The sequence below is a fragment of the Mastacembelus armatus genome, chromosome 15 (genome assembly GCF_900324485.2).
Source record: "Mastacembelus armatus chromosome 15, fMasArm1.2, whole genome shotgun sequence".
Classification (NCBI taxonomy): domain Eukaryota; kingdom Metazoa; phylum Chordata; class Actinopteri; order Synbranchiformes; family Mastacembelidae; genus Mastacembelus; species Mastacembelus armatus.
The window spans coordinates 6,639,516-6,645,309 of NC_046647.1; positions in this window are offsets into that span (position 1 = coordinate 6,639,516).

Genomic DNA, 5,794 nt, shown 5'->3' on the forward strand with positions numbered 1-5,794 from the left:
CTACACAGCCAACATTACATAAGCAATTCAAGGGCTGAAACCACTGTGTCTATAAACTGGATTTCCCCTACATTTGCATGAGCCTTTTCCACACTACATTAGGCAGAAAGTGACGATAGACCTAATAATGTGAACCCTCTCTTTTGCTACAGTGATGACCTAATTTCAGCCATTACCTTTGAGAAATATTCTTTATTACTTGCAGGAAGCATTTGCTGAGCACACATACTCTTTTTCACTAATGTTCTGCCGCAAGATTTACACACTTTAACCTTTTCGCAACTAATCAGTGAAAGCAGAATGGCACTGGTTAATAACAAAGGGCAGAGTTAAACTCCTTATCAAAATGAACATCTGATTTTAAACAGAACTACAAGTAATTTCTTGGAAATGAACACCTTAAAAACCATGGGCCTGATTTACTAAGATCCCATCAACTGCACGTTTAGTTGGTGAATCTCATGTGGGTGATCAAAATGGGTGAGGGAACGGGGAAGAAAGGCCCCTAAGCAGCCCTGTACTACATTAACCAATTTGCATCTTCTCCATCAAATGTACTAAATGGACAAGGCCCACTATTTTGCACATTGGTTAGACGCAATTCTGCATGGATGCTGTTTGTTGATCAGGTTGCAGGTTTATTTGCTATGAAGTTTGCACACGTTTTTATATACACAGACCTTCAGTAAATCAGGTCCCATATGTATTAAAATGACACTGATAGCCAAGAATTCCTGTTATTGGTACATTATATTTTTCATTAACAGAAAATCTGTTGCACGCTGCCTTTTTGGTGTTTTGGTGGATTAAGTTGCCTTACTGTGCTTTAACTTGGGAAATGAGCCTTGGTTATCTGATGAAAAAGGGCTGTCTGCCAATTTTACACAGTAATAGTAGTTTATGTGTCACAGGACGTTTTCAGACAATGAAAAGGGTTTTATATTGATGTGGCTCAGCAGACAGCTTTTTAAATTTTGAGAAAAGTAATTTGATGAGCATGCTTACCTTGTTTTGGGTATGGAAACAACAAAACCCAGAGTTATAAGCTAGAGGTGTGGTGTTTGAAAGACCTGGCAATAAGCATCTAATGAAAGATGTTATTATGTATGTGATTCAGTGTATTTGGAGCTTTAACAATACTGTTATACCTAAAGTCAAGACTCAGTTTTGACCATTTTTATTTTTTTTACCTTGACACACATGGGTTTTAAGTTTTAAGAAGTGCAATCAATACCAATGTAAATTGCAAATAAGAGGTTGTAAAAAAATAATAATGCTGCTTTATGTGGTTTAAAGCAATGTTGAACTGCCTGTTTTTGCCTTCTGGTCTTTGCTTTGTTTTTACTTATTCTAAAATGATTTTGCTTTACAATGAGCTGCCAATTATGCATGAAAGGTATAAGCTGCTGCAGTTGAAAAGTTGATCTAGCTATTACCATAATAACAGTAGGGTTTCAAGGTTGGATTTAAGTGCTGCTTCTGTTCAGTCAGTGAGGTTTGTTTCAGTGTTAGTACTCTGTATTTAAAATCAACACCAACACACACACTCACACATGCAATACACCACTTCACCCAAAAACACATTCCTGGCTGTGTTTTTCCTGAGAAACTGGTTATAGCAGTAATTTACAGTAAATACAGAAAGCTCAATTTCTGGAGTTCAACCATGGGACAAAGGCTGCTGACATGAGGACTGGACATGCTGGCAAGAATGAATGGATTATTGGGAGTCAGAAATTCAGCTTCTGAACTGTTTCAAAAAAAAAAAATCAAGAAATGATTAACAGCTCCTGCATGCACCCACTCCATGACAAATCTTAGACAGCAAGCAACCTAATTATTGCTGTTCAGCTCAGAACTGGGTAAGTTACTGTATGACAGCACCATAACACCTGAGTGACAGGACCATTTACAAGTCCATTGTGTGGATCTACAGGTGTTGTGTTTGTACACTCATGTCAAACTTTAGTCATTGTTTTCTGCAAATATGATTTAAATTCTTTCTGGTCACAGCTGTTCTGTCATCATCAGAAGAACAGTCAACATGAAGTGGAGCTGATGGTAATGGAGCTAAAAAGACCTCTTGATTAATGAATCCAGTTCTTTACTGAGACTTCAAAATCAACAGATTAAACTAATCTTAACCGTTGTAATGGAAAACCTAAATGTAATGGAAACTAATGAGATCAAGAAACGTACTTACTTTTACTCAGCGTGTGCAACACTAAGTTAATGTTTAATTATTGCATCATTACGTGCCATCTGTTACTGCTGATGTTAATCAAGAGGGTTTTAAATTCTTATGTGAAATTGTTCGTCATTCCCCAAAAGCCTTCACTTGATGCAGTTTTATTCAGACAGGATGAGTTTAGCAAGAAGGTGGGGTGATGTAATCATTACCAGAGCATGTCCTGTCTGAATTTACTATGGCAGTCACTTTTATGGACTGTTCATACCCGCCTAGTAAATTTTGAGTCCTTTTTTACATTAATCGTCGTGTAAAGTGATAATAAGATGAGGATATACAAGTCCAGTTCAAACTGACATTGCTCCTTTTGTTGTCAGATACTTTGAGAAGGCATTCCTGCTGTATGATAGTGGACCATCTGCTCAAACTGCGATTGGCAGCAGGATTCACAGCCAAAGACAGAGCTGACCCAAAGTCTCAACTCCTGTTCTGGCTGGGTCTTTTCGCTGTTTATCATCCTCTGCAAATTGGACATTTGATGTCTCGGGTTAGCAACTGTTGCCCTGCAAACTCTGAACAGTGTTTAAGGCTGTCTGTCTGTTTAATACAATTAAAAACCACACGTCTGAAGCTGCATGAGCACTGCACTGCGTGGGTATGTGTTACAGAACACATATTTCTGAAGCCTGTTATATTTTTCATTTGAACTTTTCACGTACCCATTTTCCCCATGTCACACTCACAAGTTGACTCAGAAAAAACAGAATTACTCTCAGGATTTTAATGACTCTAAACAACAATTTTGATCAAGATTAATTCAAAGCAAGCAGGGGAGGTGTGAAGCTATTTAATCTCACTACTGTATGCTTGCCGCACAAAGCACTGACTCTCCACTGAACAGATATACTTATTAAAAATACCATTACTTGCCATCTTCTCACCTTAATTTAGGTTGACAACAAAGGGCCGAGAAGTGGTCTAATAAACAGCTGCGGACAGCTTAATGACTGTCAAATTGAGAGCTGAGGATTAATTATTCCACATACATATCATACTATTGTTGAATTAAAGCCATAATAGACAATAACTGTTTGAGAGGCCTTCCTGTCATGCATTAAGATCAGATAGCTAGAGTGATAAATAGTGCTGAAGAGATTAGTGTTGTTTATCAAAATCTCTTCTGGGAGACCAGAGGCCATAGCATCGTAGTCATTCACTTAGTGATCAGCTTTTTAAAAATGCATTAACATGCCGTTATGCAGGCACATTATTGGTCAGGTATACATTATTTGTGTAGACCGACTATAACTGCCTGCCTGTCCTTTATATAATCTTATGTAAAATGTGATGTTTTGTCACTTTATTTATAAATTTGCTGAGTGCTTTATGCATCACCAACACAGTAATGGAATACCAATAAACAAATCTGACAGCACCAACTATTACATTTTCTGTTGTTTTCCAAGGGTTGATTTGTGCAGGGCTTCTACTATATTGATTAACAGCACAACAGAAAACAGTAAAAAAAAGAAGAAGACTTTTACCAATACAAACAAAGCTGTGGTATGTGTAGTGAAAGAGGTTACTAGACAAATCCTGCTCACAAAAAAAGAAAACAAAGCCCACAGAGGGAAGGGAGCTCGTACTTGAAGCATTAACCTCTTTAGGAGAGCAGTGGTGTTCTTGCAAAGCCAACACTAAAATACCACAGGCAGTAGATTGAATTAGCCATGGCACTGTTTCGTTCAGGGCCATGAAACCATTGTTATCTAAATTAAATTGTATTGATGTATTATTGCTTAAAACTAATGCATGTGGCAAATGAATTACATCTGTCCTTGTCTAATAGCCATTTTTAAGATAATAATTATTATAATTATTATTATTATTAGTAGTAGTAGTAGTAGTATTGGTAGTAGTAGTAGTAATAGATTCTTGATTTAATGTTAAAAATGTACATATGAATATATTTTTATAACAGGAAATCTTTATCTGTTCAGCATCAATTGCAAAATACAAATAAGTTAAAATAAAATATAAGGACTGTTATCTTCTAGTTTGTATATTGTAAATGTAGCGTGGTTTAATGGTATCTCACATTTGAGAGCTGACAGAAGTGTGCATTTTTTTACTGTTCATATTATACTGCAGTTAATAATATCACTGAGCCAAATGCATTCTCAAAATATGTAATCCATCCAAATGTACAATCTGCCTGCAGATCAGCATCAATATATTTGTGCCTCCACATCATGTGTATTTTGTGCAATCTCTTTCACATTCATTGCGCATTATAGCAGTATGCAAAACAAGAATGCAACACAGCTTATTGATTACTAAAGAAATTTCTTGAGATTTGGGTTGGCAAGGAAATGCTTCCTAATATGTCAGAGTACATACGATACATGCAGGGTGAGACATGGACTCAACAGGACACAGTAGCCACCTAGTTGCTGATCACATAGAAAAACTATGATCAGATCAGCATATGAACCAAATTGGAGACCACTGAGTTATATGAGTCTAAAATACAGGACTGTAATAATTATGCTGAGATTTGGGGATTAAAAAAAAATTGTTCTGCTGCATTCTTCCATCTCGTGTTTTAAGGGTGGTAGATTATTAGATCCAGTTATGAACTGACCTTTATGTTATTAAACTTTATCGACAGTTTATTTATTGACAACACTGTGCACACTTGGAGGATGCAGCAGCATAGAGATACAAATATGTAATATTTGATTTTCTGAGTTTATACTGTTTAGTGAGCATTATTTGTTTGGTATACTAGACACTCGATGAGCAAGGTCTTCTCTTCCTCCACCCTCCTCATCTGCCTAGCTATAATTTTCTCGACTAAGCCATCAGCCTGCCTCTCAGTGAGTTCTCCCATTGCATAAAGACAACCATGCACACATGCACCTCTGCATTCCTGAGCTGGCATTTTCACTCTGTAGTGCCCTAAAGTGTATCAGCAGGGGTGCGTTTGTGCAGCTGAACTAGTTGTGAAAGAGTAGTTAGATTAGCACTTGTGAAGCAGAAGATTGCCATTCATTAGCACAGGCACTACAGCAGAAATAATTGGATACATGCAATCTGAAAATGATGAAACTACATCGGCCCATTGGATGCAATTTGATTTTCACACTTGAAAATAAAGCTTATTTTAACACCTAAAGAAACAGGCGTCTCTTAGATTCCCACTACATTACTGACATAACTATTACAGTCACACATCCTGTCAATATCATCTGATCAATTTCTCTAAAAGCAGGTGACACAGTCACGTATGTGATGAGTGCCAACCTATTACAGAATTATAGGAGACAGTCATTTTGAATTTTAAGGATGTTTCTATTTTTGGTTTTTGAATTACATATTACATATAAACACATCCTTTTTACATCAAAACTACTCCATTTATATTTGCAGATGAAACTCAGTATAAAAGCTCTATCTGTTCACTGAAGTGAGATGCAGAGGTCAGGAGTTGCATTCATGTGTGAATATGTGACAACTCAACATGGGTGAAATGCAAAAATAGTTACTCCTAATTGCTGAGGCATTTCTTGGCTCATTTTTATTTTATGTCTATTTTGTGAACTT